The sequence below is a fragment of the Lissotriton vulgaris genome, chromosome 4_1 (genome assembly GCF_964263255.1).
Source record: "Lissotriton vulgaris chromosome 4_1, aLisVul1.2, whole genome shotgun sequence".
NCBI classification, from domain to species: domain Eukaryota; kingdom Metazoa; phylum Chordata; class Amphibia; order Caudata; family Salamandridae; genus Lissotriton; species Lissotriton vulgaris.
The window spans coordinates 1,034,683,534-1,034,697,046 of NC_141691.1; positions in this window are offsets into that span (position 1 = coordinate 1,034,683,534).

Below are 13,513 nucleotides of genomic sequence, written 5' to 3' on the forward strand. Positions count from 1 at the left end.
AGAAAGTACTTCACGTAAGCATCACCAAGGGAGCTGCTGGTAGGTACTCACCATTTTGCCCACGTTTCTCATCATCTGTAACTTTCTTACCCATGAACGGAAAAGAAACAGTGTCCAGTGTGAAGAATAAAAGGTGAAGAACTACTGAAGAAGAATATACACAGAAGTGTGTTTGTGTCAGACTAGACCCCGTAATGTGAGAAAGAATAACTACTTTTCTCCAAGCTAAAATCGAGTTATGACTCACATGTACATAATCATAATTGTAACCATGCTGTAAGCCTACTCAAGATTAAAAACAAACTGCATGTTTCAGACTACTTTAAGATAGGCCAACATGTTTCATTGTCAATCTTCCATTACAGCAATTTCATCAAGACTCAGGGCCAAACTTCACCTCACTGGACTTCAAATTTAAACCACGGATGACTGATAAACACAATCTTAAGTCTTAAGTTTAGTTTCCTGCACCAGTCACTACTTCAGTTTTACACACTACAGAACAGCACAGCCTAAAAATGGTACTTGCTCACTGCAGTATGCCAGTGGAATCAGAAATAGTGCAAAGTCCTTTTCCAAATACTCTGGACTAATGATAGTGGAAACAAACGCACTTGTTTTTCCCAACCCCCAAGAAGTTATATGCTGAGGGCTTGTGCGTGGACTGTGTTGTTTTGCAGGGGCTGCCCTGCTTACCTGCCTGGAGATCCTTGCTGGGGGTTTTCTTCATCAGAAGGAGGACGCCACCTTGCTTTGCGCCCCCCTTCCAGCTGTGAGGACTACCAGTCCCATAACACCCTCTGCACGCCACAGCGACGGGAGCACCTGAGACTCGTTAAGCCCCTCCTATTTTACAAAATTACTGGCTACCGCCCACGCAATGTGGGACGAGCACGGGCAGGCGCCGGGCTAAGCCCTGGCAAAGGGCGGGCCGTCTGTGGCCGTCCGGGGCCGGTTGAGGCCGGGCCGGGCCGGCCCCCTAACATCTTTGCTACGGACTGGGACCAAAGTATAGCTAAGTGAGCTGCTAGATTACTACTGATTTGTAATTTAAGTACTAGTATTTATTTGTTGTTGATTTAGTACAGTGGGTTTGCTATTTCTTGCCACTGTAAAAAGGTTCCTTTGAAATATGAGTAAAACTAGCCGCAAAGGGGGGGCATGGGCTGGGGGAGTGGTGACACTAGGTGCCTATCTCCAACAGGCAGAAACAGCAGTGGCTAAGGAGGTAGAGCTTGTAGAAAGGAGGCTTTCAATTGATCCTTTCTGCTTGATATCAAATCCAGTACCAAATCTAGTAACTGGAGGTAGTTGTGTCTCCCCAGGACCCCAGGCAGGTGCAATTGCCCCCCACCCATGAGGACCCAGCGTCAGATACACAGCCGACAAATATCGCCTTGCTTTGCGCTACCCCCTGCCAGCCGTGAGGACTACCAGTCCCATAAGCCCCTCTGCAGGCCACAGCGACGGGAGCACCTGAGGCTCGTTAGCCTTACAGCATATAACAACTTGCAGCACCCGCTGGCGCGGGTGCCTCTGTGCTGAGGGCTCGTGCGTGGACTGTGTTGCTGTGTTGTTTTGTGGGGGCTGCCCTGCTTGCCTGCCTGGAGGTCCTTGCTGGGGGTTTTCTTCATCAGAAGAAGACGCCACCTTGCTTTGTGCTCCCCCCTGCCAGCCGTGAGGACTACCAGTCCCATAAGCCCCTCTGCATGCCACAGCGCCGGAAGTACCTGAGGCTCGTTAGCCTCACAGCATATAACAACTTGCAGTACCCAAAGGCGCAGGTGCCGCTGCGCTGAGGGCTCGTGCATGGACTGTGTTGCTGTGTTGTTTTGTGGGGACTGCCCTGCTTACCTGCCTGTAGATCCTTGCTGGAGGTTTTCTTGATCAGAAGGAGGACGCCACGGAGACGCACGAGCGCGTCAACCAAGATGGCCGCTGCCACCGGAGCTCCGTGAATACTACGGCCCGTAATTTTCTTTGACGACGTTTTTTGTGTCAAGAAGTGGGCGAAAATAGCGGCGCTTGCCTCCACATGCTATTCCTTACCTGTGGAGTGAATTTTGGGCGAATTCCTTCGGCGGAAGGGCTTCTTCTGGCTCCATGGTTCCTGCTCCCAGCTCTCCTTGCAGGTACTGCCGGCTTTGACTGCTTGGGGGCGGAGTAATATTTATGACAGAGCCTGGCTTGGGCCTAGCCACGCCTACAGTTCAATTTAGCTGCTACACCTGTCTTTTTACAGAGTTTTTTGGTGTTTTTGTCATTTTTTCTCACATCTTGAGGTGGTTTTTCTTCACCTTCCTATTCTTACGTATTAAGGAATATTTTTTCACCTCAGAATGGATTCCAAAAACCCAACTACTAACAAGAGGAAGCAACAGGTTTCTCCTCCTCCTACCAAGTCAAATGTTGTGGAATCCTCAGAACCCTCTCTTGCATTAATTCTGGAGGAACTTAAAGCATTACGTCTGAATACTGACACTATTGCCTCAGAAGTCAAAAATGTTCGTAAAGGTATGGCTTCTATTTCAATGAAAGTTTCAGACAATGTCATCAAAATTCAAGATAATAAAAACAAGCTGGACACTTTCACCCCATTGGTAGCCAAAATTGTTCCAATGCATAATCAGCTGCTGGATTTGGAAAATCGCAATAGGCAATATAATCTTCGTATTTTTAATTTGCCTGAAGATGTTGAAGGGACAAATTGCCGACTATATCTGGAATCTCTGCTAACTGGTCTTTTAAATATTAAATTTCCAGAAAAATTTGAGATTGATAAAGCTTATAGAGTCCCGTTACATTTAAATCCTCGACATACAAAGCCAAGGCAAATGTTTTTCAAAGTACTGAGTCATCAATCATCATTTGGTTCTCATTCGTAAAGCTGTGAGAGAAATTCCATCATTATTAGTGAATGGGACCAAAATTGTTATTCATCTGGACTTTGCTAAGGAAACTGTGGCTACTCTTAGAGAGTTTTCTTCCCTTCATCCGCAGCTGAGGAGCCTTGGTTTTAAGTATGGTCTTTTTGATCCATCTACCATGCATGTCTGGAAAGACAATGTCTCCAAATCTTTTCAACGTCCTGAAGACCTTCAGCTTTTCCTCGACCAACAAGCTCCTCCATCCATGGATACTCAGGATCCTAACACTTGAAATGGTCTCGTCTGACTTTAATTGTCACAACTTCTAATAAATTCTATTCATGGGCTCCAATGGTTACTGGCCATGCTTGAGGAACGGGTGTGCATTTCCTTCTCTCTATTCATGTTTCTTGTTTGTTCCTTCTTCTCTCTTTTTTATTTTCTCCCTTCCTATTTTCTACATAGAGTTACTCCTTTAATTTGGCTATTTCTTTCCTCTTCTTGTTCTCATTCCTTTCTGTCCTTTTTTCTATCTCTCAATGGCTAACATTCATAATAATACAATTGTTTCTCTCAATGTAAAAGGTTTACAGAATCCAATCAAACGTACGAAAATTCTAGATTATTTAGGTAGTTGCAAGGCTGACATTTGTTTTGTTCAAGAGACGCATGTTGATGATAAAGTCTTGCATTACATGAGTAAAAAATGGGTAGATTCTATTGTTTCCTCACCTGCTATAGGTAAGAAAAATGGGGTCGCTATTTTCTTTGCTAAAAGGTTACATTGTCAAATCCTTCATAAGATTTTGGATACTGATGGCCGATATATTATAGTCATAATCAAAATTCATGACTCTATTTTCTTTTTATTTAATATTTATGGCCCTACAGCAGATGATCCTGTTTTTTGGGCTACAGTTACTACCGAAGTTTTGAAGTTGGGAAAAGTTCCTTTGATTGTTGGTGGGGATTTTAATATTATTGTTTACCCCTTATTAGATAGATTATCTACCTCTAAATTTCGTCCCTCAAAGATTTTCCATGCTTTTAAGACTTTTCTTCATACCACCAAGCTAGCTGACATTTGGAGATTACACTATCCCACTGGTAAAGATTTTTCTTTTTTCTCCAATCCTCATAATTCTCACTCTAGAATTGATTACTTTCTACTTTCCCCCCTTCTTGTCCCATCTGCCACTAATCCTACTATTGATACCATTGATATCTCAGACCATGCTAAGATTTCTTTTGTTTTGAATTTGTCGTCTTCTTTTGTTAAGCAATCCAGATGGCGTATGAATGCTGACATTGTTCTCAACGATACTCATAAACCCAAATTGTTACAAGCGATTCAAGACTATTTTATATTTAATCCGGAAGATTCTACTTCTGTTATTAATCGTTGGGACGCCTTTAAAGCTTAAATTAGAGGTTCCACAATTTCTATTATGGCACATGAAAACAAAAAATTTAATTCTAATATAAAGACTCTCAAGAAACAAATATTCATTACTTCCAATGACCCTTAACCCCTTCGCTGCTGGGCCTTTTCCCCTCCTGTGCTGAGCCCTTTTTTGGCTATTTGGGGTAGTGCGCGCTTAGGCCCCTGTAACTTTTTGACCACATAAGCTATCCACGCCAAATTTGCGTCCTTTTCTTCCAACATCATGTGGATTCCAAAGGCGCCCAGGGTTTGTGGATTCCCTTGGAGGGGACCCAGAAATTAACCAAAATATAGTGATTTTTTTGTTTTTTTCAGAAAAATGGGAAAAACGGGCTGCAAATGAAAGCTTCTGGGTTTTTCCCTGAAAATGGTATCAAAAAAGGGTTTGTGGGGCTGAAATCTCCGTTTTCTCAGCTTTCAGGGAATGACAGTCTTTTGTCAGGGAACCAACATTTTTCACACAGTGTTGGCATTTTTCTGGGACATAGCCTATTTTTGCTATTTTTAGAGCTTTCCACCTCCTTCCAATTAATGGTAGAAAAGAGTTTGAAAGCAATAATGGATCCTAGAAAGCTGTACATTTTCGAAAAGTAAACAAAATCCTGAATTCAGAAAAGGGTCATTTGTCTAAATCCATGAAGGATTCTTTATCAAAACTAACAGTTAAATCTTGGAATAATAGAAAATTTGTTGAAAAAAACAGCCTTTTGTCTCAACGTTTTCACCTATAACTTTTTCTAATCTTGACAGCTCTTGGAAAGCAATATACTGTTACATCCGTTAGACCTTCCTGGTTGTGGGGATATATAGGACTTGTAGTTTCACCAAGAACCCAACGAACCCAGATCCAAAAACTGAGCAGCAACTTGCAATGTTTTTTTTTCTTTTACTGGGTATAGAGCACTTTGTCTTAGAAAATGTATACATGGAAAAATCTGTATGAAAGACACCTATGTTTTTCTGAATTGGGTACAAAAATTAGAGTTCAGAAACAGTATATAATTGCACATTTTCAAAATTGGGAATACCCATACTAGCTTGAGAATTATTGGTCATTTTTCAAAAACATTTTTTTTTTACACAATGTCTGTCATTGAAAGGGAGAAATGCTAGAAAGCTCATTTGGTAATAACAGTAGATTTAGAAATCTGAATTACCCAAAGTCTCCCGATAAAAACGGTACCTCACTTGTGTGGGTCGGCCTTGTGCCTGCGATAGGAAACGGCAAAAAATGCAACGTGGTCACACCTCAATTTTGCAGTTACAAATTGACCCTTTTATGGCAAAGTGCCTACCTGTAGTTTTTGCACACTAGATCTGCCGGCACCTAGGGAAACCTAGCAAACCTATACATTTTTGGAAAGTAGACACCCTGGGGAATTCAGGATGGGGTGACTCGACTGCCCACCACCAGGCTTTGTTACCCAGAATCCCTTGCAAAGTTTAGAATTTGACAAAAAAACACATTTTCCTCACATTTCTGTAGTGTAAAGTTCTGGAATCTGCGTGGATCAACAAATTTCTACCCACCCAGCGTTCCCCCAGGTCTCCCAAGAAAAATGGTACCTCACTTGCGTGGGTAGGCATAGTGGCTGCGAAACGAAACAACTCAAAATGCAACGTGGTTGCACTTCAATTTCCCAGTGAAATCTTGTGCTATTTGGACAAAGAGATTACCTTTAGTTTTTTAGTCCTAGCTCTGCCAGCACCTAGGGAAACCTAGCAAACCTATACATTTTTGAAAACTAGACACCCAGGGAAATTCAGTATGGGGTGACTCGTCTGCCTACCCCCAGGTTTTGTTACCCAGAATCCCTTGCAAAGCTAAAAATATGACAAAAAAAACACATTTTCCTCACATTTCTGTGGTGGAAAGTTCTGGAATCAGCGTGGATCAACAAATTTCTACCCACCCAGCGTTCCCCCAGGTCTCCCGAGAAAAATGGTATCTCACTTGCGTGGGTAGGCATAGTGGATGCGACAGGAAACAGCGCAAAACGCAACGTGGTCACAGCTCAATTTTTCAGTGAAATTGTGGCCTTTTTGGGCAAAGAGACTACCTTTTGTTTTTGAACCCTAGCTCTACCGGCACCTAGGGAAACCTAGCAAACCTATATATTTTTGAAAAGTAGACACCCAGGGGAATTCAGGATGGGGTGACTCGACTGCCTACCCCCAGGTTCTCTTACCCAGAATCCCTTGCAAATCTAAGAAATTGGGAAAAAAAACGCATTTTCCTCACATTTCTGTGGTGGAAAGTTCCGGAATCTGCGTGGATCAACAAATTTCCACCCACCCAGCGTTCCCCCAGGTCTCCCGAGAAAAATGGTATCTCACTTGCGTGGGTAGGCATAGTGGCTGCGACAGGAAACAGCGCAAAACGCAACGTGGTCACAACTCAATTTTTCTGTGAAATTGTGGCCTTTTTGGGCAAAGAGACTACCTTTTGTTTTTGAACCCTAGCTCTGCCGGCACCTAGGGAAACCTAGCAAACCTATATATTTTTGAAAAGTAGACACCCAGGGAAATTCAGGATGGGGTGACTCGACTGCCTACCCCCAGGTTCTCTTACCCAGAATCCCTTGCAAAGCTAAGAAATTGGGAAAAAAACGCATTTTCCTCACATTTCTGTGGTGGAAAGTTCCGGAATCTGCGTGGATCAACAAATTTCCACCCACCCAGCGTTGAATGTCAATAGCACCAGCTTTTGAAAGAGGGGTTACCTGGGTTTTTGGCCCCGTGCGAGACGGCCATGTAGGGAAACCTACTAAACCCACACATTTCTGAAAAGTAGACACCCAGGGGCTTCCAAGGAGGTATGGCTTGCGTGGATCCTCCAACGTTCCTTTACCCAGAATCCCTTGCAAACCTCAATTTTTGCTGGAAAAATCAGTGTTTATACACTTTTTTTGCGTGGGAAAGCGTGGCGTCACTGGGCTCACACAAATTTCCTCCCACCCAGCGTTCCCCCAGGTCTCCCGATAAAAATGGTACCTCACTTGCGTGGGTAGGCATAGTGGCTGCAAAAGGAAACGGTCCAAATTGTACGGTGGTGAATTTACAAAACCAAATTGCTAAACAACCTTCATTTTTGGGGGGGGGCACCTGAGTCTTTGGCCCGGGGCTCGGTGGTATTTTTTGGAAAGTACCAAACCCAAACAGATCTGAAAAGTAGACCCCCGGGGGAGTCCAGGGAGGTATGGCATGCGTGGGTCCCCGAACGTTTTCCTACCCAGAACACCTTGCAAACCTTAAAATTAAGTAAAATAATCACTTTTCCAAACTTTTTTGCGTGGGATCACCGTGCCGGCAAAAATGTCCTACCACCCAGCGCTCCCCCTGTTCTCCCGAGTAAAAGGATACCTCACTTGTGTGGGTGCCCCAAAGCAGAACAGGCCAAAAATGAATGTTGAAAAAAGTAGTATTTCAGTGTTACAAATTAAGCCCCCCTGCCTTAGTCACAGGCCTTTGGCCCACCCACACAAGTGAGGTATCATTTTACTCGGGAGAACAAGGGGAACGCAGGGTGGTAGGACATTTGTGCCGACACGGCGATCCCACGCAAAAATGTATGGAAAACTGTTTTTTTAACCTAAATTTATGGTTTGCAGGGATTTCTGGGTAGGAAAACATTGGGGGACCCACGCATGCCATACCTCCCCAGACTCCCCCGGGTGTCTAGTTTTCAGAAATGTTTGGGTTTGGTAGTTACCAAAGATGCCCGCCGAGCCCCGGTCCAATAACTCAGTCCCCCCCCCCTAAAAAAAGAAGGTAATCCTGCTATTGGTTATTGTACTGTCTCCACCGTACGATTTGGACCTTTTCCTGTTGCAGCCACTATGCCTACCCACGCAAGTGAGGTACCATTTTTATCGGGAGACCTGGGGGAACGCAGGGTGGGAGGAATTTTGTGTGAGCCCAGTGACGCCACGCTTTCCCACGCAAAAAAAGTGTGTAAAAAATGATTTTTCCATCAAAAATTGAGGTTTGCAAGGGATTCTGGGTAAAGGAACGTTGGAGGATCCACGCAAGCCATACCTCCTTGGAAGCCCCCGGGTGTCTACTTGTCAGAAATGTGTGGGTTTGGTAGGTTTCCCTACATGGCCGTCTCGCACGGGGCCAAAAACCCAGGTAACCTCTCTTGCAAAAGCTGGGGGTATTGAATGTCAATTGCACCAGCTTTTGAAAGAGGGGTTACCTGGGTTTTTGGCCCCGTGCGAGACGGCCATGTAGGGAAACCTACTAAACCCACACATTTCTGAAAAGTAGACACCCAGGGGCTTCCAAGGAGGTATGGCTTGCGTGGATCCTCCAACGTTCCTTTACCCAGAATCCCTTGCAAACCTCAATTTTTGCTGGAAAAATCAGTGTTTACACACTTTTTTTGCGTGGGAAAGCGTGGCGTCACTGGGCTCACACAAATTTCCTCCCACCCAGCGTTCCCCCAGGTCTCCCGATAAAAATGGTACCTCACTTGCGTGGGTAGGCATAGTGGCTACAAAAGGAAACGGTCCAAATTGTACGGTGGCGAATTAAGTTTTCAATTTGAGAGCGTGTGATTCAAGGAAATTTTGACCGACAATTTCAAGTTTGCAGGAGATTGTGGAAAAAAATCAATAAAATTCACCAGAAAGACATGACCATATACTTCCATGGTTTAACAATAAAATCTAAATTTAGTAAGTTATTTATAGCTATAATGTACACCGTAACAGAGTTACTCAAAAGTCAAACATTCAAGCACGGCTAACTATTCCTCAAAGAGACACACATACAGGTTGGATTTGGCACGAGGGCGAGTGATGGTTCAGTACATAAAATTTTATTAACAAGATATTTCAAAAAATGAAATGCTCTGTCAATAAATAAATGCATAAAAACCAAACCAGTGACTCCCAACTCGTGAGCTGTAAAGCCACGACAAGGCACCAACCGTTTTACAGGCCATTCACGCACCTTTCATACCTGTTACACACCAGACCATTGACACCATTCGGAAGGAAAAGCAACACATTACAACATTCACAAAAAGGGACAAGGTACACCCTACTTCTAAAAGGGAAAACAAAAACAAATATTACTGGACAGCCATCTAAACCGCAAACACACACACATACTGGTTGGATTTGGCACGAGGATGAGTGATGATTCAGTACATACAATTTTATTTGCAAGTAATTTCACAAAAATGAAATACACTGCGTATAATTGAAAGTATGATAAACTGAACCACTGACTCACAGCTCGTGAGCTATAAAGCCACGTCAAGGCACCAACCTCTTTACAGGCCATTCATACACCTTTCGTACGTGTGACACATACAAAACATTCACGCCGCCAGCCGCGGACCCATCACATTACAACACTCACACCAGCAGACAGCGCCATTCAAGGGCCCATCACTTTCACACGCCCATATATCTGCCACAGCAACTACACAAAATGATGGACTGCATAGAGTGTCACTCAACTAGCAGTGTATGTAGTGACCAACAGAAAGTTAGTACTCACACACCGCCAGCCGAGCGCCAGACCACCCACACCACCATCCAAGCACCAAACCATGCACACAGCCAGCCAAACATCACTCAGCGCACACAGACAGCCAAGTACCACACCACGCACACCGCCAGCCAAGTACCACTCCACGCACACCGCCAGCCAAGAACCACTCCAAGCACACCGCAAGCAAAGCGCCACTCCACGCACACCGCCCGCCAAGCACCACTCCGTGCACAGACAGCCAAGTACCACTCCACGCTCACCATCCAGCCAAGCGCCACTCCACACACACCGCCAGCCAAGCACCACACCGCAAGCCAAGCACCACTCCGCGCACACCGCAAGCCAAGCACCACTCCACGCACACCATCCAGCCAAGCGCCACTCCACTCACACCATCCAGCCAAGCGCCACTCCACACACACCGCCAACCAAACACCACTCCATGCACAGACAGCCAAGTACCACTCCATGCACAGACAGCCAAGTACCACTCCACGCACACCATCCAGCCAAGCGCCACTCCACACACACCGCAAGCCAAGTGCCACTCCACGAACACCGCAAGCCAAGCGCCACTCCACGCACACCGCAAGCCAAGCACCACTCCACGCACACCATCCAGCCAAGCGCCACTCCACACACACCGCCAGCCAAACACCACTCCATGCACAGACAGCCAAGTACCACTCCATGCACAGACAGCCAAGTACCACTCCACGCACACCATCCAGCCAAGCGCCACTCCACACACACCGCAAGCCAAGTGCCACTCCACGAACACCGCAAGCCAAGCGCCACTCCACGCACACCGCAAGCCAAGCGCCACTCCACGCACACCGCAAGCCAAGCACCACTCCACGCACACCGCAAGCCAAGCACCACTCCACGCACACCGCAAGCCAAGCGCCACTACAAGCACACCGCAAGCCAAGCACCACTCCACGCACACCATCCAGCCAAGCGCCACTCCACGCACACCATCCAGCCAAGTGCCACTCCACGCACACCATCCAGCCAAGCGCCACTCCACACACACCACCAGCCAAGCACCACTCCGTGCACAGACAGCCAAGTACTACTCCACGCACACCATCCAGCCATGCGCCACTCCACACACACCGCCAGCCAAGCACCACACGGCCAGCCAAGCACCACACCGCCAGCCAAGCGCCACTCCACGCACACCGCAAGCCAAGCGCCACTCCATGCACACCGCAAGCCAAGCACCACTCCACGCACACCGCAAGCCAAGCACCACTCCACGCACACCGCAAGCCAAGCGCCACTCCACGCACACCGCAAGCCAAGCACCACTCCACGCACACCGCAAGCCAAGCACCACTCCACGCACACCATCCAGCCAAGCGCCACTCCACGCACACCATCCAGCCAAGCGCCACTCCACACACACCACCAGCCAAGCACCACTCCGTGCACAGACAGCCAAGTACTACTCCACGCACACCATCCAGCCATGCGCCACTCCACACACACCGCCAGCCAAGCACCACACCGCCAGCCAAGCACCACACCGCCAGCCAAGCGCCACTCCACGCACACCGCAAGCCAAGCGCCACTCCATGCACACCGCAAGCCAAGCACCACTCCACGCACACCGCAAGCCAAGCACTACTCCACTCCACCGCAAACCAAGCGCCACTCCACGCACACCGCAAGCCAAGCACCACTCCACGCACACCGCAAGCCAAGCACCACTCCACGCACACCATCCAGCCAAGCGCCACTCCACGCACACCATCCAGCCAAGCGCCACTCCACGCACACCATCCAGCCAAGCGCCACTCCACACACACCGCCAGCCAAGCCCCACACCGCAAGCCAAGCACCACTCCACGCACACCGCCAGCCAAGCACCAGTCCACACACACCGCCAGCCAAGCACCACTCCACGCACAGACTGCCAAGTACCACTCCACGCACACCACCAGCCAAGCACCACTCCACGCACACCGCAAGCGCCACTCCACGCACACGGCCAGCCAAGCACCACTCCACGCACACCGCAAGCAAAGCGCCACTCCACGCACACCGCAAGCAAAGCACCACTCCGTGCACAGACAGCCAAGTACCGCTCCACGCACACCATCCAGCCATGCGCCACTCCACACACACCGCCAGCCAAGCAGCACTCCGTGCACATACAGCCAAGTACCACTCCACGCACACCATCCAGCCAAGCACCACTTCACACACCGCCAGGCAAACACCACTCCGATTTGCCCCAAGGGGGGGCAGAAATTCAAAAACAATTACTTGCCACCAGGAAGAGACCCTTGCCCAAGGGGTCGCCTCCAAAACATATACATTGCCTCAAAACAGATCCCTGGTGCCAGTGGGGAATTTCTGCCCCCACCTGGGGGCAAAGCAACTAAAAAAACGGGCTGATTTGCCCCCCGGGGGGCAGAAAAACAAAAATATTATCACAGCCCACCTGGAAGCGACCCTTGCCCAAGGGGTCGCTTCCTAAAAGCTAATTTCAAGATCCCTGGTGCTAGTGGGCATTTTCTGCCCCCCCCCCCGGGGGAAAAACGGCAAAAAAAGGCCCTATTTGCCCCAAGGGGGGGGGGGCAGAAAATAAACAACAAAATCAAGGCCCCCTGGAGGCGACCCTTACCCAAGGGGTCGCTTCCCAAAACAAACATGCACTAATAAAAAATCCCTGGTGCCAGTGGTTTATTTCTGCCCCCCCCCGGGGACAAAACGGCCGAAATAACGGCCCGATTTGCCCCCAGGGTCAGCAGAAAATCGAAAATAAAATGGCTGCCCACCTGGAAGCGACCCTTGCCCAAGGGGTCGCTTCCTAAAAGCTAATTTCACGATCCCTGGTGCTAGTGGGCATTTTCGGACCCCCCCGGGGGCAAAACGGCAAAAAAACGTGCCGATTTGCCCCCGGGGGGGACAGAAAATAAACGACAAAATAAAGGCCCCCAGGAAGCGACCCTTACCCAAGGGGTCGCTTCCAAAAACAAACATTGCCAAAACAAATAATCCCTGGTGCCAGTGGTTTATTTCTGCCCCCCCTGGGGGCAAAACGGCCGAAATAACGGGCCGATTTGCCCCCAGGGGGGGCAGAAAATTGTCAAGAAAATGTCTGCCCACCTGGAAGCGACCCTTGCCCAAGGGGTCGCTTCCGAAAAGCTAAATTTAAAATCCCTGGTGCTAGTGGGGGCATTTCCGCCGCACGATCGCGACGCTGTGCGCGATCGTGAGGCAGAAATGCCCTGCAAAGAGACTTCAGGGGAAAGGAAAATCTCTTTCCTCTCCCCTGATGCCTCTTTGCGGCCCCAAACCCCCGCCGGACACGAGAAACTCACCTTCTGTCCAGACGCGCAGGAAGCAAATGGCTTCCCGAGCACAGGGAATCCCTGATGATGTCAGCGCGCGCTGTGCGCGCTGACGTCATCAGGGATTCCCAGGGGGAAGGGGGGGCGGGGGCGGCAGCAGAAGCTCTTCCGCTGCCGCCCCGAGCAAAACAACGAAGATCAGAGAACCTCGGGGGGAGCGCCAGCGCTTCCCCCGAGGGTGGGGCTCATGACGAGCTGGGCTCGTCATCAGCACACGACCACCATGCACCATGACGAGCCCAGCTCGTCATCAGCATCGAAAGGGTTAATATAAAATTAAATTGCAAAAACTTAGATATAAATTTAATGCTATCCTTAGTACTAGAGCTGGG